Genomic DNA, 26439 nt, shown 5'->3' on the forward strand with positions numbered 1-26439 from the left:
ATAGGCTATCCACCTTCCTCACCTGCATCCACCTATTGTTTGCCTGCTCTCACTCCACCCCTTACCCTCACCTTTTCCTATTGGCTATCTCTATCCAGAATGCTGACTGTGCATTCCCTTCCTCAATTCCTGCCTGACCTGCTGAGATCCTTCAACAGTCTTCTCTTTGGCTAGCCATTACTGGTGTTGTTAAGCTATGAGAAGAACTACTAATAGGGGTCTGAGATCAGTGGCCAGGGGAACAGTCATGCCCAATGAAAAATGATGAAACCTTTTCATTTCAGAGACAGTTCCAAATGCTACATTCCCAGTTTGAGCATCTCATTCTCTGTCAGTGTACACAAAGCAAATTCAATTGTATTTTTATTTGTTGTCTGTCATCCATCTGTAGGGAAAATTTAAAAAATACTGAGCTGCAAAGGGACTTGGGAGTCCTTGTGCAGGATTCCCTAAAGGTTAATTAGCATGTTGAGTCTGTGGTGAGGAAGGCAAATGCAATGTTAGCATTTATTTCAAGAGGACTAGAATATAAAAGCAAGGATATAAATGTTGAGATTTTACTGAGTACTGACAAGGCTTCACTTGGAGTATTGTGAGCAGGTTCGGGTCCTTTATCGTAGAAAGGGTGTGCTGAATCTGGAGAGGGTTCAAAGGAGGTTAACGGAAATGATTCCAGGATTGAATGGCTAGTCATATGAAGATGATGCACCATCAATAACTCTCGGAGACATGAGGCAAGATATAGGCTTTTATTGGCTGGAAGAAAGAACAAGCAGCAATTGACCACCACACTGCATCCTGGAGACTGAGGCCGGGGCTGTGTCTCCAATCGCCTTTATACCGGGGTCCGTGGGAGGAGCCATGGTCAGTGGGAGGAGCCACAGGAGCGGTCAGCGGGGGGGGGGGGGGGGGGGGGCGTGTCCAGACAGGTATATGTAGTTCACCACAGAAGAGCGCTTGATGGCTCTGGGCCTGTATTTACTAGAATTCAGAAGAATGAGGGGTGACCTCATTGAAACCTATTGGATGGCGAAAGGCCTAACTAGAGTGGATATGGAAAGCCAGGACGGTGAGGGATGAAGCTAAGAGCTGGAAAGTTGATTGGCAAAAGGGATACTTCTTCCCTTTTTTGCTTCTTTTCTCTCTGTCTCTTTCACAATCACTCCCCACCCCCCTCTGGTGCTCCCCTCCCCCTTTCTTTCTCCCTAGGCCTCCCGTCCCATGATCCTTTTCCTCCAGCTGTGTATCCCTTTTGCCAATCAGCTTTCCAGCTCTTAGCTTCATCACTCGCCCTCCTGTCTTCCCTTATCATTTCAGATCTCCCCCTCCCCTGCCACTTTCAAATCTCTTACTCTGTCTTCGTCCTGACGAAGGGTCTTGGCCTGAAACGTTGACGGTGCTTCTTCTTATAGATGCTGCCTGTCCTGCTGCGTTCCACCAGCATTTTGTATGTGTTGCTTGAATTTCCAGCATCTGCAGATTTCCTCATGTTTGGATATGGAAAGGATGTTTCCTGTGGTGGGAGAGTCTAGCACCAGAGGACACACCTTCAGAATAGAGGGGCATCCTTTTAGAATGGAGATGAGGAGGAACTTCTTTAGCCACAGAGTGGGGAATCTGTGGAATTCTTTGCCATAGGCAGTGTGGAAACCAAGTCTTTTATGTTTATTTAAGGCAGAGGTTGATACAGTTTGTAGATTGTTGATCGGCCAGGGCATGAAGGGGTACGGTGAGAAGGCAGGAGATCGGGGCTGAGAGGAAAATTGGATCAGCCGTGATCCGAATGGCCTAATTCTGCTCCTATATCTTAAAGTCTTATGGTCTTATCACATAACTTATAACAGTTCATTAATCAGTGCTTCAAAGCATTACATGCAAATTACAATAAGCATATTGCATCAAACAGAACTACAGAGGTACTTCCAGACTTTTCCTTCATAAATAATTTGCCTTCTGGCATTCTTTTCCCTGTGGCGGTTCAATTTTTCGGTCTTCAGTAATCCATCCAGAATGTTGACAGAACACTTTCTTCCTCAAATGTTGCCTGAGCTGCTGAGATCTTTTCCTTCACAAGTGTTTCCTCTTCATTGGCCTTGTACACTCCATTAGCGTGTATTTTTAGACCAAGAATAACTATTTCAGTATGATCGTACACTTATCTCTTGCATTAAGTTCACTTTGGCATCATTTTTTTCTTTGCTACTTGTGGCTATTAGTACATCCCTTGATTCCATTGACATTGATTTCTACTTTGCAGTATCCTGCCTGCTGTTGGGTGGCAGGATGGAGATACATCTCTGCCAAAGGAGGTGTAAAGAACTCCTTCCCTTTTCTAGCCTGCAGGATACCCTTGGGCAACTGCTAACCCCCCCCCCCCCCCCCACCCCCAATCAGGATCACGTGAAGCCATTGGAGCATAATGATGATTTCTACTGACGTTTTAGAGATCTTCAATGATGCTTTGATATCATAGGACAGTTCTGTGTAGGATGAAAGATATTCAGTGTACTGAATTAAAAGTTCAAAGTAAATTTATTATCAAATTGTTACCATATACAACATATGATTAATTTTCTTGCAGGCATACTCAATAAATCTATTAAAGAATAATAACCATAATAGAAACAAGACTGCACCCACTTGGGTGTTCATCCTGTATGCAAAAGACAACAAACTGTGCAAATACAAAAATAAGTAATAATAATAATAAATAACCAAGCAATAAGTATCAAGAACATGAGATGAAGAGTCCTTGAAAGTGAGGTCATGTGAAGCTGAGTGAAGTTATTCCCTTTGATTCAAGGGCCTGTTAGATTCTGTATTCCTGTAAGCACTGCAGATGTATCTCAGTAACAGATAGCCAAGGGTGAAAGCTTTGGCTACTGTAAGCAACGTATATAAATCCTTTGTGCCAATAGGTAAAGCTCAGCGTCAATTGTCTGAGCCAACATATCCTTGTGATCACTGTGTAGCCCAACATTCTTGGCCACTTTTGGCCACTGGAATTGATGTCTCCCAGTCACGGAAACTCCATTCTTTCCTGATTTGCCTCACCTTTCTTCCAGGTTCAGATGCTGATTAATTTGTCAGATGTACACTGAAACATACAGAGAAATGTGTCATGTACGTTGACAACCAACGCAGGCCAATGATGTGCCGGGGACAGCCTACAAGTGTTGCCTTGGGCTGGGTTGGTTGTTCAAAGTTCACATTTACTTTATATTTTGACCTTTGAACAACCAACGTAGCCCAAGGATGTGCTGGGGACAACCCACAAGTATTGCCAACTTAGCATACCCACGATGTTCTTTAGAACACCGCAAACAGCAACACCAATGAAGCAAAATAAACCCCTTCCTATTAGTATGATATAAACCCAAATCTCTCATGCTGACGTTGATTTCTGTGTTGCAGACATTTCCTCTCTGGTATTCAATGCAAGCATCTCCACCACTGGAGCTGTTTAATACACTGCTGTGGCTTTATATGTATGTCAGGAGTCCATGCACTATTTGTGGCAGTTACATGCAGTAGTGTCACTTTCCATTGATATATTGGCAATGGATGGAAGGCTTCCATTTCATTAGTCATGGTTATTCTCAGCAGTCTCCAATTGCACAACATTAAAGTGTAATTGTGTTTGTTTCTGGCAAAGGGAAAGTGTTCTTAGCATCGGCATTGCCACAGACATCAGCATTTTGCAGTAAGCTCAGACATGTCCAGTAACCTTGATCGAATTTGCTCATCGATTAAACCTCAAGCATCTTGCCCTGCCGCGTGCAGTCTAAGGAAGCGCCGTGGCTGCTGTGGCTGAGACAAGGCCTACAATGAGGCAAAGTACCTGCCAACTGTCTCCCCTGACTTCTGATTACTAGCTCAACATTTGGAGCTCCCCACAGTTTATGAGGGCTCAGGATAAAATGAACCTGCAAATTTTTCATGACTTCCTGAAATAAAACAGCATCTGCCTTCCATGGATTTGATAATATAGTACACATTCTGTTCAACCTCCTTTCTTGTGATCAAGTATAACATTGTTTTATTTGGATTATGCTCATCATTACTATTAAGCTTCACTGTTATTTCCTGTGAAACATCCCCCTGCATCATACGCAGGGATTGACAATCTTGTCGTACACATTGAGGCTTCCAATGTAATCGGACAGAGCACCCACTTTGTCCTGTTCTTGATTTTACTGTGGCACATTTTCCCCACAAGGACTTTTGCTGTTTGTTCTGTAACTCATATCAGAACAGGAGCTTCTCACAAAATGGACTTTGCCATTGGCTTAAGCTTAACTCTGTGCCATAGCATAGTGACCATAAGCTTTTAGGCTCATCCCTTTTGCTTGGACTGGTTGCCAGAGTCATGTACATTTTCTAAATTGATATTCTGTTTTCATTAGTATGTGCGTGTGTGTGCATGCATGCACTCTGAGACATGGGAGCAGTACAGGCCACTCAGCCCATCAACTCTACTCCGCCATTCCATCATGGCTGATTTATAATCTCCCTTAACCCCATTCTCCTGCTTTCTCCCCATAACCTTTGACACTCTTACTAATAAATAATCTATCAACCTTCACTTTAAATGTACCCAATGACTTGGCCTCCACAGTCATCTGTGGCAATGAATTCCACAGATTCACCACCCTCTGGTTAAAGAAATTACTTCTCATCTCTGCTCCGAAGGGACTTCCTTCTGTTCTGAGGTTGTGCCCCCTGGTCTTAGACTTATCCTCTCTACATCTCCACTATTCAGACCTTTTAATATTGGATAGATTTCAATGAGATCCCCTGTTCATTCTTCTAAATTCCAGCAAGTACAGGCCAAAAGCCATCAAACGCTCCTCATACGTTAACCCTTTCATTCCCGGGATCATTCTCATGAACCTCCACTGAACCTTCTCCAAAGCCTGCACATTTTTCTTAGATAAGGGGCCCTGAAACTGCTTACAATACTCCAAGTGCCATCTGTCCAATGCCTCATACAGCATCAGCATTACTTCCTTGCTTTGGTATTGTAGAAAATAGTGCTAACATTGCATTTTCCTTCCTCACCACCGACTCAGCCTGCAAGTTAATGTTTAGGGAATCCTTTATGAGGACTCCCAAGATTCTTTGCACCTCTGATAATCAGAATTTTCTCCCCATTTCATACATTCTTAATTTATGCCTGTGCACTGCAGAAGATACTGAAAAACACATAGAGATATAGAGAGCTTACAGTGCATTGGTGAAACTTGGTCATGAACCAAACCACACATGTGTTGGTGTAACATTGATTGGAACATTACAGAAAAAAATTACAATGATGTTGCTGGGACTGGAGGACCTGAGTTATAAGGAAAGATTGAATAGTTTGTGGCTTTGTTCTTTGGAATTTAGAAGAGTGAGAGGAGATTTGATAGCAGTATACAACATTATGAGGGGTATAGATGTGGTAAATGCAGGCAGGCTTCTTCCACTAAGGTTGGGTGGGACCTCAAAGGTCATGGGTTAAGGCTGAAAGGTGAAATGTTTGAGGGGAGCATGAAAGGAATCCTCTTCACTCAGAGGGTGGTGAGAGTGTGGGACGAGCTGTCAGCACAGGTGGTGCATGCCAGCTCAATTTCAACATTTAAGAGAAGTTTGGATTGGTCCATGGTTGGGAGGGGTAGGGAGGGCTATCGTTCAGGTGGAGGTCGATGGAACAAGACAGTTAAATGGGTTGGCATGGACTAGATGGGCTGACGGGCCATGTTTCTGTGACTCTACGACTCTAAGATGACTGCTAACGGGGCACCAAGGAGAACTTTCCTGTTCTACAAGATAAAGTCAGGGAAACTGCAAAGCCATTCAGCTTAATGAGTTTGTACTTTCTTGCTATAGAGCATTTCACTCACTGCTATTCCCTCTGGCTAACTCCATAGCCTTGGAAATGTAATTTCCTCAATAGTTAGTCCAATTTCCTTTTGAAATCATTGACGATCTGCTGGTTCCAGAGAATGATCATTCGCTGTATAAAATAACTCTCCTTACAAGCCTCCACTTCTCTTACTGCAGAGCCTGAATCCGTGCCTCTTTGTACATGAGCCACAAGTTTTTCTTCCTCTACCTCATTTAAACCTGTTGTCACGTCACAGTCCAGTCCAATCATCCCTCAGCCTCCTCTCGGCTGAGAAGAAGACCGCACCCTCCCCAACCTCCCTCCTTTCTTCAAGGAGACACAGGATCTGCAGAAGCTGGAATCTGGGAGCACAAGACCACACTCTCCACCCCCATTCAGCTCACTCCACCTATCACTCTCCAGCTCTTGCACCTCCACCCCTCCCCTCCACCTTTTTATACTGGCTATCTCCCCTCTACTGTGACAAGAGCCTAGGTAAGGACCCAAGTATCCAAGATGAGATTTGAGACACTATTTCGACACTAAGATGAGGACAGAGTTTTGACTAGACAAGACTAGATGAGAATCAAATGAGACAGAAGTCCTAAACACAATCACAGACTGACTCCAAGTTGAGCTGACGACCGAGCACCCAACCTGAGTTCAGCTGATTGGTGAATATCCAAAGCTTGGTGCCAAAACATGGCCACCAATTAACAGAGCAGGCCAGAGTCTTTAAAGGACTGCATTAGCTATCGGTACTCCAGAGAACTGGAGTGTTTAAACCCCAAAGGCTGGTGCGGTTTGGCGTGTACCGTAACAGCTACTGTTTCAGTCCTGATTGAAGGGTCTTGACAGAAAATGTTGACTGTCTAGTTCCCTCCATAGATGCTGCCTGACCCACTGTTTAATCTTCCACTGTTATCATTCATCCTCATAATTACCATGGAATAATTAGGAGCAGAAGACCACTTGTCTCCTCTTCCCTGCTCTCTCGTTTAATGAAATTGAAACTGATCTGACAGGAACCTCAACTAAGTATTCCCAGCTTCCCCTAATAACTTCTTACCCTTTTGCTAATTTAATTAATTAATTGATTTAGCGATACACTGCAGACCAGTCCCTTCCAGTCCAATTAGTTGTGCCACCCAGCAACGCACTTATTTAACCCCAACCTAATGACAGGACAATTTACAATGACCAATGAACCTACTAACTGGTACGTCTTTGGACCGTGGAAGGGAACAGGAGCTCCCGGAGGAAACCCACGCGGTCACGGGGGAGAACGAGCAAACGCCTTACAGGCGGAGCCAGAATCGAACTCCAAACTCCACTGCCCTGAGCTGTAATAGTATTGTGCTAACCGCTGTGCGACCATGGCACCCAGCCTATCTTGCTTGGTCTTGCACGTTGTAGGACCTTGCTCACCTCACTGTTGAGGAAGAGAGTTCCAAAGACTCGTTACCCTCAGAGAGAAGATAATTCAATTAATCTCTCCCACAAATGGTCGAGTTCTTACTTTTAAATAGTGACACGCGCACCCCCCCCCCCCAAGTCCAATTGTCCCATAGGGAAACTTCTCCAAATCTGCCTTGCCATGTTGCCATGACCCTTGGAATCTTGTACTTTCAATCATTCCCTCTCATTCTTCCAAAGTCCAGAAGATCAAAACTTCACCTGTTTGAATCTTTTTCATAAAACAAACCAGACATTGATCTATTAGGGCATGAGAGTCGCGTAGTAGTTTGAGGTCCTGGCGGTTAGTGCAACGCTATTACAGCTTGGGGTGTCGGAGTTCAGAGTTCAATTCTGATGGCATCTGTAAAGAATTTGTATGTCCTTCCCATGAATACAAGCGTTTCCTTCAAGTTTCTTCTCACATTCCAAAGACCTACCACTTAGTAGGTTAATAGTTCATTGTAAATTGTGCTGTGATCAGCCTAGGGTTAAATAGGTGGGTTGCTGAGTGGTGCTGCTTGTCATGCCAGAAGGACTTGTCCCGTGCTGTATCTCTAAATAAAATAAAATAAACTCTCTCCGATTTATTTTCAGCACAAAGATATTCTTTGTTAAATAAAGAGACCAATATTATACAGAGTGCTCACGGAGTGGCCTCTCCAAAGCCTAATGTAACTGAGGAATAACCTCCCTACCTTTGTGTTCAATTCCACCCCCGCCCAGCAATAAACAGTTTTAGTTTGATTTTCTAATTACTTACTCAAAGGGTTCAAAGTACATTTATTATCAAAGTATGTATGCAGGACACAACCCCGAGATTCTTCCCACAGTCAGCCATGAAACTAAGAAAACTATGGATCCCATTCAAAGAAAAACATGAACCCCACCCCGCGCAAAACAAAAACAAATCACACAAAGGGTAACAAAAAATGAGCGAGAAACACAGAACATAAAACACAAAATCAAAAGAGTCCAGGCATATTCTGTGTTCATTATAAGCAAACAGTCCTGATTCAAAATTGCCCCAAATAGCAACAAAACAAGGAGTGACCAGAAACCAGAAACACATCATAACGTGAACTACAGAGTCCAATCCACAAACCGGGTCGATTAAACCTTGCCCAAGACCCAAAACCCTACCTACATTCTAACCTTTTGCAAATCACACTCTGGGGCACCCAGATCCCTCTGCATCTCAGAGCTCCACAATTTCTCTGAATTCCAAAGAACAGACAAAATAGACAATTATGCATTTTCTAAAATTATGCTCTATCGATCTGGTCTTTACCCATTCCTTCAAGCCATCTACAGTATATTCCTTTGTGGCGTCTTTATATCCTCTTGATGACTTGTCTACTTGCATATTTTTCTGACATCTGCAAATTTAGCAATCGTATCTCAGTGTGCTCATCAATGTTAGCTATATGAATTATTAAGAAGTTGAGGCCCTAGCAACAACTCCTGTGGTACATCTCATCTGCCAGGAAAGACCCATTTATGTTTTGCCTCTGTTTCCTGTTAGCCAGCCAATCTTCTATTACACAATTATATGATTTCCTACACTGTAAGGTTTTAAATTCCACAGTAACTTTCACCGAAGTGCAGAGAGTTGTGAGCACAGCACAGAACACCTCAAGCACCAGGCTCTCCCCTACAGGCTCAGTTTAAACTTCTCGTTGCCTCAGTAAAAGAGCCAGCATAGTTAAAAGTCCCGCTCTCTCTTTTCCCTTCTCCCCTCTCCCATATACTGAAAGCACAAACCCCATGGTCAAAGACAGATTCTGTTCCACTGTTATCAGACCCTCTTGTATGGGAAGATGGAATCTTAACTATAATACCTACCTTGCAATGATCTTGCTCTTTACCATTTACCTGCATGACAATTTTTTAGTAGCTTTTACACTTTATTCTGCATTGTTACTATTTTACCTTGTTCTACCTCAATGCACTGTGTAATGATTTGATCTGTGTGAACAGTATACAAGACAGGCTTTTAACTGTATCTTGGTAAATGTGACAATAATAAACCAATATCAATATCAAATCCTCTCTAAAGAATACGTAGCTATTAGATGTTCATCTGTCCCATTTTATCAGAAACATAAGTTACATCTTCAAGGAACATGAATAAATTATTCAAGCCTTATTTCACCTTCGCATAAACATGTTGGTATTGACTGGGTTTTTTCTAAGCTTCCTGCCATTATGGCTTCAAACATTTACCCTACAATATATATTTTTAGCTAACTGGTCTATAGTTTGCTGCATTTGGCCTCCATCCCCACTTAGAGAAAGGAGTTACAATTGTTATTTTCCAAGCTAAAAGAACTTGCCCAAATTTCGGGAATACTGAAAAATTAAAACCAATCCATCAAGAATCTCACAAGCCGCTTTAAAGATCACGATGAAGTCTGTCAGAACCAAAGGATATGTCAGGCAGCGAATCCAACAACTTGCTCAGTGCCACTTCACCTGAGGTCATAATTTTCCCGATTTCCTACCTCTCTTCAAATTCCAGATATACAACTATTTTTAGGGGTTTTGTTATGGTTATATTGAATGCAATTTACTTATATTCATCCATTATCCTCCCCTCCTTTTCCAGTATTAATTCCCCAGACCAGTACTTTGTTAATCATCCGAGGAAATTCTTATTAGCTGACCTTACATTTTGAGAAAGCTATCTTGTACTCTAGCTTTTCTCTTTGTTCTTTACTTATTCTACTCTTTTTATGTTTTGTCCAATTATCTGACTTACTATTTGTTTTTACAAAATTATATCTTATTTCATCAAGCTCAAAAACATCCTTAAATCTTGAGGTAACTCTCAAAGTGAGGTGACCATAATTGGGCTGTAGCCAAACCAGAGCTTTATATAGGTTCAGCATGACTTCTCAGTGTCTGCACTTAATACTCTGTTTAAAGTCATAGTCATAAAGAGCCAAAGCACTGAAATGGGCCTTTCTTTGCCTATTTCCAGAGAGCAGGTCAAATGGTCCCGTTTGCCCACATTTGGCCTTACCCATGTTCTTGTCCAAGTACTTTTTATATGTTGATAATATACTGTCAGTGCTGCAACCACTTCCTCTGGCAACTCACTCCATATACTAACCTCTGGTAAAAACGTTGCCCTCATGTTCCTATTAAGTCCCTCCCCTCTCACCTTAAACCTATACCCTCTAGTTCTCGACTCCCCAATCCTGGAAAAACAACAGTGCATTCGCCCATCGATGTACCTCATGGCTTCATTTATTCATTCAGTAGGTGCCATGTCGCATGATGTGGGTGATCATGGTCTTGACCATGATTGTTCTCGGCAAATATTTCTCCCAGAAGTGGTTTGCCATTGCCTTCTCCTGGACAGTGTCTTTACAAGATGGGTCACCCCAGCCATTATCAACAGAGATTGTCTGCCTGGCGTCAGTGGTCACATAACCAGGACTTATGAGGTGCACCGGCTACCCATACGACCAACCACCACCTGCTCCCCGTGGCTACACGTGATTGTGATCGGGGGCTAAGCAGGTGCTACACCTTGCCCGAGGGTGACCTGCAGGCTAGTGGAGGGAAGGAGTACCTTACACCCCCTTTGGTAGAGATGTATCTCCCCCACCACCACCACACAATCACTTTATACACCTGTGTATGATCAGCTTTTATTCTCTTCTATATTAATGAAACAAATTCCAACCACTCTCTATAACTCAGTCCCTTGAGTCCTAACAACATTCTTGTCAAACTCCTCCACACTCTTTTCCTCTTAATGGCATCTTTCCTATAGCAGGGTGACCAAAACTGGGCACAATATTCCTAATACAGCCTCGCAAACATCTTGTCCAACTGCAAAATAATTTGTGGGCGTGCTATGTTGGGACTGGAATCATGGCAACACTTGCGGTCTGCCCCCAGCAGATTCTCCGACTGTGCTGGTCATTGATGCAGATGACACATTTCACTGCACATTCCAATGTGACAAATCAATCTAATCTTTAATCCTCGCTCACTCTTCCACACCCACCAGTACATCCACAGTATTCACAAGGATCACCAATACCATCCCCAAAATAAGGACCAAGAGATTCAGCAGATGCAGTAAATGCTGGAGGATCTCAGCAGGTCAGGCAGCATCCGTGGAGGGAACAGAAAGAGTCAACGTTTCAGTTCTGATGAAGGGTCATGGCCCAAAATGTTGACTGTTTATTTTCTCGCAGGGATACTGTCTGACCTGCTCTGTTCCTCCAGCCTTTTGTGTGTATTGCTGAAAGTATGGATCAGCCTGAACCCTACAACCCAATCCCACCTCAGCTGCACCTTCTGAGTGTCTACACGGTTCTCCACCTTCTTCTCCGGTGCTGGACTCTCCCTTCCTCATCAAGATTCAGACTATCTCTGAAAACCCACCACACACTCTGGAGGTGCTTCTTCCCCTATCATCCTTCACCGCCTGACCCACAGTGAGACCGGATGAGCTGCATGTCTCAGTCTGTTCTCACACCCTGCACCTCTAAGTCTTTCAGCCAGCCAGGTTTATTATCACTGACATATGTCATGAAATGTTTTATTTTGCAATACATGAAGTATCCTATGCATTATATTAAAAATGTATTTTTAGGTGGCAGAGTGCAAATACATCTCCACCAAAGGAGGTGTAAGGTCCTCCCTCCCTACGCTGGCCTGTAGGTCACCCTTTGGCAGGTGATCAGGGTCATGAGACGCCGTGGGAGTAGGTGGAGGATGGTCATGTGAGCATCTAGCGCATGTCACAAGCCTCAAGTTATGTGACCACTGACGCCAGGCAATCTCTAAAGGGTATTGGCAATGGCTGGGGTCTCTTGTCTTGTAAAGACGCTGCCCGGAAGAAGGCAAAGGCAAATCACTTCTGCAGAAAAATTTGCCCAGACCAATCATGGTCATTTACCATGATCGTGTATATCAAATGATATGGCACATAATGATGATGATATGTTTATAAATTAAATAAGTGCGTGGTGCAAAAAGAGAGCAAAAGTAGTGAGATAATGTTCATGAGTTACTCGTCCATTCGGAAATCTGATGGTGCGGGGAAGAAGCTGTTGCTGAAATGTTTGACTGTGACTTCAGTCTCCTGCGCCCCCTCCCTGAAGTTGGCAGTGAGAACAGGGCATGTCATGGGTGGTGGAGGTGTTTAATGACGGATGCCCACTTTTTGAGTCAGCACCTTTTGAAGATGTCATCAGGTCTGAGGAGACAAGTGCCCATGATGGAGCTGACTGAGTTTACATCCCTGCGCAGCTTATCCCGATCCTGTGCGGTGGCCTTCCCACGCCAGGCAGTGATGCCACCAGTTACAATACCGTCCCTGGTACATCTGTAGCAGTTTGCCAGACTTACCAGATCTCCTCAGACTCCTAATGAAATATGCCAGCAAACCAGCACCCAGATCTCCGGCCTCAGTGGGCAGAGACTGGGAGGGAGGGAGGGCAGAACTTTTCCAGTTCTGCACACCGAGACGGCTCATCAGCAGAAACTATTCTTAGCTACTACGTCAGAGAGCAGAGTACTGCATCAGCGATGTCACTGGTTAATCAGTCACAAATGAAAAATGATCATTGCTGCACACATTCACCTCTTCAAGTGGATATTTTGCCTCCAGGTATCAATGGTAGATTGTGCTTCCAGTTAAGAACACTTATTCCCTGATTTGTACAGCAGATTACACCAAATTCACTGTGTTCTGTTCTGCAGCGTCTATGTGCTGTTAAATCAGATAATGGACTTGCGCAATAAGAATAATGGGAAAGACTGAGCTCTTAAAACAGAGCTCTCTATACCCTCCACACACATGCTTAGTTACACTTCTGAATACGCTCAGTCAAGCATGAGGTTCTAACATTTTATTTGTTCATTTCTCCTTGACAAACCCTGCTCAGTATGCAGAGTCCATCGTTTGCTCTCCGTCTGTCTGAACCGAGGAACAGCACGTGCAGCTTTGCTCTGCAGATTTAGGAATCATTTGTATTTCTGTGTCTTGCTGCCTTCTGGCTGCTGCTGTCAGGAAGAAGGTACAGGAGCCTCTGGATTCAGGATCAATTAACACCCCACAGCCATCAAGTGTCTGGACCAGAAGGGACAACTTCACTCAACTTCACTTGTCCCATCACTGAAATGATCCCACAACCTATGGATTCACCTTTAAGGACTCTTCATCTCACGTTCTTGATACTTATTGCTTCTTTCTTCTTGTACTTGCATAGCTAGTTGTCTTTTGCACACTGGTTGTCCATCCTGTTGGTGTAGTCTTTCATTGCTTCTGTTATGGTTATTGGATTTATTGATTTATTGAGTATGCCCATGATGCACCATCAATAACTCTCTGAGACGTGAGGCAAGATATAGGCTTTTATTGGCTGGAAGAAAGAACAAGCAGCAATTGACCACCACACTACATCCTTGAGACTGAGGCCGGGGTGGTGTCTCCAATCGCCTTCATACAGGGGTACGTGGGAGGAGCCACAGGAGCAGTCAGCGGGGGGGGGGGGGGTGACCAGACAGGTATATGTAGTTCACCACAGCCCACAAGAAAATGGATCTCACGGTTGTGCATGGTGACGTATATTTACTTTGCTAATAAATTTATTTTGAACCTTGAGCTTTGATCAGGGATCTGCAGCCCCCTGATATTCCCACTGACATGCTTGCTTTGGCGGCATTACAGATAAGCAGAAAAAGTTCATCTGAGGACAGCTGAGTTGGTGTCCAACTGGGGAGTGTTGGTGGCCATTGACCTGAACTGTGCTTTCCTCTGACAACACATACCAGACAACTGGTTGCACGTTGAACTGTAATGTTTATAAATTTTACTGCTAGAGAGTCCAGCTTACACAGCACAGAACTGAATCTATGGTCTGTTACAACTGCAGTGTTGCCCGACTTTGTGTCTTTCATAAAACTTCAGTTCTGAATACCATCTGCTAACTTTTATTGCTTGCATGATTTATTTTTTTCTCTCTCTCTGTACATTGGTTGTTTGATGGTCTTTTTTAATTTGGTTGTCTGATGGTCTTTTTTTAAATTGGTTGTCTTGGGTTTCTTTGTATTGTGGCTGCCTGTAAGGAGATTAATCTCAAGATTGTATGACGTATATATACTTTGACAATAAATGTACTTCGAAAGTTAGTCTATAGGCTGTGGAATCAGTATCTCTTCTTCATAGTCTGTCATCTGCTTAAATGCCATCTTGTAGTCACGTTTCCCACTACTCTTGTTAAAGGTGCTACACAAATTCAAGTTGTGATTCTTGGCCAGTGATTTGTTATCAACAGACACAGTCCGTGGGGGTAGGTTTTGGCTCGCACAGTAACAACAACTTCCGTCAGTGTAGGAATTAATGACGTGACATAGACACACAGGAGGCTGACGACAGTCCTGGCATAGGTTCTACCTCTTATCTCCTCCTGAATTCTGCTTTGTACTCTTGTTCTTATTATACAGGTCCTTCGTGTGTACTTTATGCAATTAATTCTAGCACTGACAGAGGCTGTTGCTTTACTGTGAAACAATAAACTGGTGTTTAATGTGAACCCGTTGATAGCAAGCAGCTGGCCAAGACTCTCAATTTGCATTCGTGTAGTGCCTTTGGCAGGACCAGTGAGAAAATTTGTCTGTAGGCTAGCATCTGAGCAGGTGGCCCCAAACCGATGATGGAGATAGGGAAGATCTCAAATCATCAAGTTATACGCACTTCAAATCACTCCTCCAGGCAGGTAACAAGATGGATTTCTCTTCATCTGGGAACCTATGCCAGGGATCTTATTTTCTTGTCTCAATGTCTAGCCAATTTCTGAAGGTCATTTAACTGAAAGGCTCTAAGGCACACAATCCCAACTCCTTACTAAGCTGATGTATGATACACCTAGGCCTATTTCTTTTTGTGTCTCTGCCCTTCATCCATTGTTCCTTTCAGGACTCTGCTGATGCTGTTAATATGTCTGGTCAGTGTCAATAGGTTGTAATCTATTTTGTTTGGATGTGCGGAGGAAGGTAGAGGCTGCTTGACAAACCGTGAGCTGCAAAGCAACCAACATAATCAAAGACCACTGAATCTCCCAGCCGTTCTCTCTTCTCCCCCCTTTCCATTGGACAGGAGATACGAAAGCCTGGAAACACACATTGTCAGCCTCAAGGACAGCGACTATCTAGCTGTTACAAGACTACTGAATGGACCTCTTGTACAATTCACCTCACAATCTACCTTGTTACAGTCCTTATCCGCCTGCACTTTCTCTGTAACTGTAATGCAATATTCTACATTTTGTTACTGCTTCTCCCGTCACTGCCTCAATGCTTTGAAATGATCTGCATGCAAAACAAAGTCTTTCATCATATCTTGGTACATGTGACAACAATAAACCAGTTGTCAATTCAGATTCAGATTGACTTATTTATCACGTGTACATTGAAGCATAGAGTGAAATGTGTTAATAACCAGCACATCTGAAGGATGTGTTGTGCCAAGTGTCACCGCACATTCTGGCACCAACGTACTGTAACCACCATGTTCACAGAGCAACAGGAGGGCCATCAACAGCAGAAAAAAAAGACAATAGGTGCAGGAGTAGGCCATTCAGCCCTTCGAGGCAGCACCGCCATTCAATATGATCATGGCTGATCATCCACAATCAGTACCCCGTTCCTACCTTCTCCCCATATCCCTTGACTCTGCTATCTTTAAGAGCTCTATCTAACACTTTCTTGAAAGCATCCAGAGAACTGGACTCCACTGCCTTCTGAGGCAGAGCATTCCATAGATCCACAACTCTCTGGGTGAAAAAGTTTTTCCTCAACTCCGTTCTAAATGCCCTACCCTTATTCTAAAACTGTGGCCTCTGGTTCTGGACTCCCCCAACATCGAGAACATATTTCCTGCCTCTAGCATGTCCAACCCCTTAATAATCAATTATTAATGTTTCAATCAATTCAAAAATGACAGCACAACAAGCCCCACTTCTCTCACTCTCACACACACACACACCTCCAGCTCCAGCTCCAGCTCCAGGACAGGCCTTCTTTGGCCTCCAGTCTCCAGCAGACTCACAGACGCTGGGCCTTCTTCAGCTGACTAGCAGATCCATGTCTTCAGCCATTGGGCCTCAACTTCCAAATTTCAAATCACTCTTTGCGCTTTCCAATTTTAGTATTGACCCCAGGACTTGTCACTGTTGGCTTCTAACTCCAGACTCTCGAATGGCCAGGACTCTGAATACCTTGTAATACCTTTATAAGTATTTATTGAGATGCAGTGCGGAGTAGGCCCTCCAAACCTTCAAGCCATGGCACCCAGAAATCGCCCAGTTCAATCCGAGCCTAATCATGAGACAATTTACAATGACCAAGTAATCTACCAACCGGTATGTCTTTGGACTGTGGGAGGAAACCAGAGAACCCGGAGGGAGCCCACACATTCATTGGGGAGAGCGTACAAGGCAGAGGCAGGAATTGAACCTGAATTGCCTGTACTGTAAAGTGTTGTGCCACCGTGCCACCCCAATATTGATGATTATAAACTTCTTCAGCATTATTTATTATAACGCTGTTTCTTAGAAGGGGAAGGAGAAAAAATTCAAATGATCTCCTAGGCTGGATGCCCAGATCCTCAAAAGTCAGGTGCATTGACACAACACCTGAATTCTCTCTGTGACATTTTGTCAGGACTTTTTTCAGTTCTGGCATTCCATCTCTTTCTGATATTATTCTTCGATGAAGGCTTGTCAAATGAGTCACTTCCCTGTAAAATGCAGTTGTGTTGATAATCTGGAATTATCAACGTTAATGCTTAAAGTTAGTGATATTGACAATAAGACTGATATCTGACTCTGTATGATATAATGCAGCATTGAATGTAATGCCTTACAGTGCAGGTATTCTTGTAAGCGCAATCAGGGTTCAATTCCTGTCGCTGTCAGTAAAAGGTTAGGATTGTGCATTCTGTCCAGGACTATGTGGGTCTTCTCTGGGTGCTCAGGTTTCCTCCTACGTTCCAAAGGTGTATGGATTAGGGTTAGTAAGTAGTGGGCATGTTACAATGTCGCCGGAAATGTGGTGATGCTTGCTGGCTGCCCCCAGCACATCGGCAGGATGCATTGGCCATTGAAAGCAAGTGTCACACATCCTACAGGTTTTGACGTTTTGACGGAATCGTGATCAAACAATGCTAATCTCTTTAAATCCTTACATTAAAACATCAAGCCAATTTCACACCAGTGGCCTTGTATCTCCCTTTGTTCCTGTACTCAGGACAGTACTGATTTTCAAGAGTAGCTTCATTGCCCAGCTCAATGAAGTTTGGAGGTCAAGCTTCTAAGCAATGAAATTTGGTGTGCCTGTGGTTCAGAGTGAGGTTCTGTGTCATGAGGACATGGGAAATAGTGACAGGAGTAGGCAGTCTGGCCTGCCAAGCTTTCTCCATCATTTAATATGATCATGGCTGATCTAATAAATCCCTAGGTACATCATCAGTACTCAGATCTGTGTTGCACACAAGTGTGGGTCCCTGAAGCTGTAAGGAATCCTCCATTCATCACTGTCACGAACTTATCTCCTGTTTATCCTAATTTTGCATTCAGATTCACAGTGCTTCACAGAACTTTCCGGATTTTTTAATATAAATTTACAACGCAAGCAAATTGGAAGCAGTACCTTCATTGGCGTTGCTGTCTTAACTGTGTAAAGTTCCTGACAAGGTTCAAAGTAAATTTATAATCAAAGTACGTATATGTCAGCATTTACAACCCTGAGATTTATTTTCTTGCAGGTGATTAAGAAGTACAGTAGGATTTATGAAAAACTATAAATTAATGAAGATAGAAACACATCCAAAGTGCAAAAGAGGGCAAGTTAAGCAGATAATAATTAAAAAATAAATGAATAATTCTGTAACATCCTTGAAGTTGGCCTCTCATTAATCCTCCTATGCTTTCTGACCAAGTCCTCCCTCTCCTCCTTGCGGGGATGTACCTGGCTACCGCAGAGACAAATAACCTGCTGGAGGAGCTCAGTAAGCCCAGCAGCATCCATGGAGAAGGAGGAGAACAATTGTCAACGTTTCTGGTCCGAACATTGCATCAGAAACCAAAACGTGAACACTTTCTTTCCCCCCTGCAGATGCTGCTCGACCCGCCGAGTCCCTTCAGCAGATTGATTCGAACATCTGCGGTCTCCTGTGACTACGATTCTGTATGTGTACCTTCCTCCTGGTGCTGGCTCTATAGCAGGTGTTCCCCAACCTGGGGTCCATGGACCCCTTGCTTAATGCTATTGATCTATGGCATAATAAAAAAGGTTGGGAACCCCTGGTCTATTGGATGGAAGAGGAGAGGGACCAAACACAAGCTGAGTGCCATTCCTAGCAGATGACCACCCTTTTTTTTCAGAGAAGTTATTGAATAGCAATAAGGCTTGAATATTGGACAATAAGATATAGAAGCAAAAGTAAGCCATTCAGCCCATCAAATCTGCTCTGCCATTCAATTATCACTCTCAACCCCATTCTCCAGCCTTCTCCACGTAACTTTTGACACTCTTACTGATCAAGAACCAATCAACCTCTGCTTTCAGTACACCCAAAGACAAACTCCACATTCATCTATGGCAATGAATATTACAGACTCACCCTCTAGCTAAAGAAATTCCTCCTCATCTCTGTTCTAAAGAGCCGCTTTGTATACTGAGGCTGTGCCCTCTGGTTCTAGACACTACTGCAGCTGGAAACATACTCTTCATGCCCACTCTATCTAAGCCTTTCAATATTCCATAGGTTTCAATGAGATTTCCCCCCTCATTTTTCTAAGCTCCAGTGAGCACTGATCCAGAGCTATCAAATGTTCTTCATACATTAATCTTTTCATTCCCAAGATCATTTTCATAAACCTTCTCTGGATCTTCTCCAATGCCAGCACATCTTCTCTTATATATAGGGCCCAAAGCTGTCCATAATACTCCCAATGTGGTCTGACAAATGCCTTATAAAGCCATGGCATTACGTCGTTGTTTTTATATTCTAGTCCTCTTAAAGTGAATGCTAACATTGGAATTGCCTTCCTTATTGATGACTTAGCCTGCGAGTATTCCTGCTTTGCTGTGGAGAGGAATGAATATCCTATCTGAGGCTGTGAGGGGAACTTAGCATGGACCTGGGAGCGAAATGTTTATCTCCTTTGGGGAATAGGGGTACAATGTGGAGCATTTAGCAGCATTTGTGAGTGTGTCGGGTTCACAGAGGGCAGAGTTAGTGAGGATGGTAGGTGAAGCAATGGCGAGGATAATGGTTTTGATTGAGGGACTGTTGAGTGATGTGAAATGTGTGAGAAAGTTGGAATTGGTTGGTGGGTTTATCTGCCATTAATTCTCTTTGGGCTTCAGAGCATCACAACTTAATGAGCTGATGCAGGGGTCAAAAAATCTCCAAGGTGAATCAATGCTCGTGTGAACTTTTAGTTGTCTGAATGTTTGGGGGAAATGGGAGGTGGGAGGCACATCCCTGGAGGCATGAACCTGAACCAGCATGGATAACTTCACTCACCTCAACATTGAGCTGATTTCACAACTTTTGGACTCACTTTCAAGAACTCTTCAGCTCATGTTTTCAGTGTTACTTATTTACTTATTTGTTATTATTGTGTTTTTATTTTTTCTCAGCTCAATCTGGTAAAACCTGAGTTACAGGCATAGCCAAGCACACTCATCTCTCAAGTGCTAGGAACTTTCAGACTATTCTAGTGATGTTTAGTATTGTGGCTTTCTGAAGATTTATATAAATATTGCTGTTTAATGCTATAGTGTAGTGATTTGGGGATGATAGCAGTTGTAGATATTACTATTGGGATAATAATAATTATAATTATTATTTTGGTTTTTTTGTATTTACAGTTTGTATTTTACACATTTGTTTGTGAGTCTTTGTGAGTAGTTTCCATTGTATTTTGTCATACCACTGTGAATGCCTGAAAGAAAGTGATTTTCACGATAGTGTATGGCAACATTTATTTCCTACTCCTGTTACAATAGGCTTTAGCCGAGAGGGAAGGCTGGCACCTCACAGTGAAAAGAAATGAATTTAGCAAAGGCTGCAGGAAAGAGGAGTGAGAGGGAATCTGAGGGATAACATTCCAGATGATGGGCTGAATGGCCAACATTTGTTGCCAGGATAGAGATGTTTTGACTGGGGAAGAATACACTGAAATAATGTACAGCAAACCCCTCCAAGGATTAGCAAAGGAGATGAGATATATTGCAGGGGCACAGCTCTGGCGCTCAGTCCATTATGAATCACTGCTCTGCTTTACATGTCCTGCTACCTTCTCACTGCCGCAGGCTCCTTGACTGCATGCTGCTGTGTTGGCACTTATGACGTGCTAGTGTCTCCCCGGAGGGGCTGGAAAGGAATTGCTGGGGTCAGGTTGAAGTTTTTATTGTCTAACTGTGGCACAGCAGCGCATCTGTGATGTTCCATGTCTGTGGTTTTGAAGAATGCATTTATCACATTGTGAACGGGCTTCCATGACTCCTTCTAAGATTAACGCAATGATAGCCAGGTGAATTTGACAGCAATTTAAAGTTAAAGTGATAACAAATGTTGCCGCTGGGATTATTCCACCATCTGATATTCCTATTTTTTTAAAACTTCTTGCTGTGCTGATTTCTTCCAGTTCCATGGGTCTTCCTTTGAAATGCAACCAACAATATGTCAATGTTGGATGTAGCTGTGAATAGGTTTATGATGATTGACAGGACTGACAGGTGATTGACAAGACTGACAGGTGATTGACAGGCCAAGCCTTTGGCCATCATTTTGTTTGGGGTGCCAAGTTTGATGAAGAGAGAAATCTGCCTCTGGTGCTAATGGTTATGTTTTGTAACTCCAAAACATAAAACAGTGGAGATCATGTACTCTTCCTTTTCACTTCTAAGTGAGGCATTATGACGTGGTGATGTCTTGACATATGCCATTCACGTACTTTTACATACAACCGGAAATGAATTATTTAAACAAAGAATGCTTTATCTAACACTATATTTACAACATTACTCAAATATTACTGAAAATATTAAACACACAACACACCTCCCTGCTTAGCTGTAAACTCCAACTTAATATAGAATGCATCTCAATATATATATATATACACACACACACACACCTTCTGCTGACTATCCCAGGCCATGACAACGCTTCAAACCAGTGCTTTGATTGCAGGAGTTGACTCTAGGATTGCAGGACGTGGTTCTGACGGATCTGCACACTAATCTTCTTGATGAGCTGGCATTCCCGAACAAGCTGCTCGATCTGCTGATCTATCCCAGACCATGACAACACTTCAAGCCAGCGCTTTCACTTTGGCCATGCCTAGATGACTGACATGTAAGTCATCCAACACTTTATCTCTCAGCTTGGATGGTACAACAACTCTCAATCCTCACATAAAGCAACCCCCATCAAGGACAAGTTCATTCCTGTTCTGGTAAAACTGGGGGAACTGCATATCCCAGCGGTTTTGGGTGGCCATGTAGAACTGAGACAGTGTACAGTCTTTTCTGCTTTTGTTTCGGATCATTTCTGCCATGATAGGGAGACTTCCAATTTACGTTAGGGAGAATACTTCAAGAAGAGTATCCTCATTTGTAAATTTTTCGGGTATTTCCTTATCCGAGGGTAAACGGGACAATCCCTCAGCATTCCCATGATTAGTTGTCCTCTTGAATTCAATCTTGTAATTGTGTCCTCCAAGAAACAGAGCCCATCTCTGCATTTGAGCTGCTGCTGTTAGTGGAATACCCTTCAGTGGAGTGAAAATGGACACTAGTGGTGGATGATCAGTAATGAGAGTAAATTCTCTCCCATACAAATACTGGTTATAATGTTATACACCCTAAATCGATTTTTCTCTGCAGTGATAATCGTTCCCTTCCATGACTAACATATGACATGACTGCACCTATACCATAAGGCGAAGCATTACAGGCAGGCTGCACTGGACGATGTAGATCATAATGTACAGTGTCTGATGTCACCATTTCCTTGACCTGTTGGAAAGCCTGCTTTGTCCATTCCCATTCTTCCCCATCTGTAGTAATGAGTTCAAGGACTGGGGAATAGTAAGCAGGTTTGGCAGGAACAGGTTCTAGTAATTGATAAATCCTAAAAAGGTTAGGGTTAGGCTTAGGGTTGTGTTGGCAAGTAGCCAAGTGGTTAAGGCATTGGTCTAGTGATCTGAAGGTCGCTAGTTCGAGCCTCAGCTAAGGCAGTGTGTTGTGTCCTTGAGCAAGGCACTTAACCACACATTGCTCTGCGATGACACTGGTGCCAAGCTGTATCGGCCCTTGCCCTTCCCTTGGACAACATCGGTGGCGTGGAGAGGGGAGACTTGCAGCATGGGCAACTGCCAGTCTTCCATACAACCTTGCCCAGGCCTGTGCCCTGGAAACTTTCCAAGGTGCAAATCCATGGTCTCTTGAGACTAACGGATGCCTATAAAAAAATCCTACAAAGAACCCCAACTGTGACACATCATTTGGCCTTGGGGAACCTAGCACTGTTTGAATTTTCTCAGCACACTCATGTAATTCTTGTGCATCAATGGTGTGACTACAGTGTGTAAGTTTGAATAATTCACACTTGCATTGTGCCCTGACCCCATAATCTTCTAATCTTTATTAGCAATGTCAAGGTTTTGTAGATGTTCCTTGTCAACCTCACCAGTGATAATGATGTCATCCACGTAACGCTGTGTCTAGGCAGCCCTGCGCATAGCTCTCTGCCAGAGTGCAGAAAGTTGATGCTACTCCAAAAATAACTCTATTGTAGTGATAAAGCCCCTTGTGAGTGTTTGTGTGAGAAACATTTTGGACTCCATCTTCCATCTCCATCTGTAGGTTCTCTTCAGCTAAGTCACACTTGGCTGAGATGTTTCCCTTCAGAAAGGTTTGTCAAGATATTCTCCATCCTGAGCAGAGTTCATTAATCTACTTTCAGTACTGGGTTGATGGTAAACTTAAAATCACCACAGACCCTGACAGACTCATCCTTGTTGGCTGCTGAGACCACTGATAATGCTCATGGGCTCCACTCAACCTTGGAAAGAATTCTTTCAGCAGCCACGTGATCTAGCTCACTGGTTAATTTGTCAAGAATAGTATAAGGAATTGGATAGGCTTTGTAAAACTTACGTGTGACGTTTTCATTTACCACTATTCTACCTTTGATATATCTGAGTTTTGCAGTGCCAGCCTTGAACACCACTGTGGCAGCATCCAATACGTTTCTTAATTCACTTTGAGTTCCCTCTGTTGCAGGGGATGTGGCATGCAAATGGTGGATGGGTCACCAATCAGGTTGTAGTTGTCACAGGCGCTTGTGGCCGCACGATGCTGGTCCTCCTGTTTTTACCACATACAAGCCCACTGTGGCTGGTTAGTTGTATTCCACTTTCCGAGTGTCATTCCCACACGAGTTATCTTTTCTCCAGTGTAAGTTCTTAGCAGAATGTCTGCAAGTTTCACTTCAATACCTTTGAAATGCCGTTCAAGCTCATTTTTTTTAGAATGACAGAAGCAGCCGAGCTTGTATTGAATTCCATTTTAATTAATTCACCATTCACTTCTGGTGTAAGCCATATTGCTTGTTCATTGTTAGCTTTCACATTGTAAATCTCAGTCCTGTGTCACTTTCATCATTACCATATTTTTCATCAACAGCGTGCAGTTAAGTGTTCTTTTAGAAGCTGCAACTTGACTTTTTATCTTTCCCTGTGTTCTGTTTTTTTTGGTCTGGTTGACATGCTTTTCGATTTGCCCTACTTTGTTTCATTTTCCACAAGTTTCACCTCGAAACCTGCACTGGTCTGGTCTGTGTGAGCCCCTGCCACAATGGTAACCACATTTGTTTGGCCAGGCATGTTGCTGTTTAGACATTGCAATTTTTTTCACTTCCACTTTCATTCTTGAATGCGACTCATTTGCCTCTTTGACTGCAGTTTTCATTGATACGGCTCTTTTAAAAGTAAGTTGAGCTTCAGTTAGGAGCCATTTTAGAATTCTGTCTTGTAAGATCCCACAAACTAAATGATCACTCAGTGCATCATTAACCCCATTACCAAACTGACAATGCTCAATCTCTTCAGTTCAGCCATGGAATCTGAAATTGATTCTCTTCCATTTGATTCCACCTAAAGCGTCCTTCAGTCATCAATGGTTTCTGTTCTAAATGTTCCTGCATTACTTTTACGATATTAGCAAAGCTATTTTCGGATGGTTTGGTTGGAGCAGTTAAACTTCTAAGCAAACTGTATGCTCTTCCACCCAATGCACTCAACAAGACTTCTCGGCTTTAAAATACTGCTCAATTTGCCCATTATACAATACAGTATCTAATTGAGCGCACTTATCATTCTGATATAGCTAACCGTTTCTGCTTTTTTAAACTTATGACTATTATCAGCTGGTACTCACTGTTAATGAACCTGTGAATTTCATTCATTTTCTGCTTTTTTTTCTTTAAACTCAGACATTTCTGTCCCTTCCCGAAGATGCATGCACTGCATTGTTTTTTACTCGACCATTTCTCTTTGATGTTTTGTAACTCTAAAACATAAAACTAATTTTATAGCTACCAAGCGATCAGACTCCTCAATACCCAGAGACTGGACTGACACCAACTTACTGCCCTCTACTGTGCCTATTGTCTTGTTTATTATTTATTGTAATGCCTACACTGTTTTGTGCACTTTATGCAGTCCTGGGTAGGTCTGTAGTATATAACCTTATAACAATTACAGCACAGAAGCAGGCTATCTTGGCCCTTCTAGTCCGTGTCGAACACTTCCTCTCACCTAGTCCCACTGGCCCACACTCAGCACATAACCCTCCATTCCTTTCCTGTCCATATACCTATCCAATTTTACTTTAATTTACAATACCGAACCTGCCTCTACCACTTCTACTGGAAGCTCATTCCACACAGCTACCGCCCTCTGAGTAAAGAAATTCCCCCTCGTGTTACCCCTAAACTTTTGCCCCTTAACTCTCAACTCATGTCCTCTTGTTTGAATCTCCCCTACTCTCAATGGAAAAAGCCTATCCACGTCAACTGTATCTATCCCCCCTCATAATTTTAAATACCTCTATCAAGTCCCCCCTCAACCTTCTACGCTCCAAAGAATAAAGACCTAACTTGTTCAACCTTTCTCTGTAACTTAGGTGCTGAAACCCAGGTAACATTCTAGTAAATCTTCTCTGTACTATCTCTATTTTGTTGACATCTTTCCTATAATTTGGTGACCAGAACTGTACACACTACTCCAAATTCGGCCTTACCAATGCCTTGTACCATTTTAACATTACATCCCAACTCCTATACTCAATGCTCTGATTTATAAAGGCCAGCAAACCAAAAGCTTTCTTCACCACCCTATCCACATGAGATTCCACCTTCAGGGAACTATGCATCATTATTCCTAGATTACTCTGTTCTACTGCATTCTTCAATGCCCTACCATTTACCGTGTATGTCCTATTTGGATTATTCCTACCAAAATGTAGCACCTCACACTAGTCCAGTGTAGTTTTTTTTCTGTGTTGTTTTCATGTAGTTCAGTGTAGTTTTTGTGTTTCATGTATCACCATGGTCCTGAAAAATGTCGTCTCATTTTTACTGTGTACCGTACCAGCAGTTATGGTCAAAATGACAATAAAAAGTGACTTGACTTGACAAATTGAAAGAAAACACAGAGCCGGGAAATAATGCATGTCTACTTTAATGTTGTTTTTAATTTTAGCAAGGCACACACCACACTGATGTGGTGGCATATTGACATATGCCATTCACATACTTTTACATATAAACCATAATGAATTATATAAACAACAAAGAATGCTTTGAACATATTTACAATATTACTCAAATATTACTGGAATACTAAGCACTAATCACAAGTGTGAATTGTGTGGACTTTTGCACATTCATTTCCATTCCTTCCAGCCAAAGGTGAATATTACTGCACAATAATATTCTTGCACACATATCTCACAGGTGACAAAAGACTGATTACTCTGGCATTGTTGGGGGCAGATTCCTGCAATAC

The 26439-nt window shown here is 42.8% G+C and overlaps 1 protein-coding gene across 7 annotated transcripts in view; it reads left to right on the top strand.

The window, feature by feature from the left end:
- Nucleotides 1-26439, top strand: part of LOC132391523 (ankyrin-1-like) — a 449124-nt gene that overhangs the window by 94147 nt on the left and 328538 nt on the right. The gene's annotated exons all lie outside the window — the stretch shown is intronic.

This window comes from Hypanus sabinus, chromosome 1 (assembly GCF_030144855.1).
Source record: "Hypanus sabinus isolate sHypSab1 chromosome 1, sHypSab1.hap1, whole genome shotgun sequence".
Lineage (NCBI taxonomy): Eukaryota > Metazoa > Chordata > Chondrichthyes > Myliobatiformes > Dasyatidae > Hypanus > Hypanus sabinus.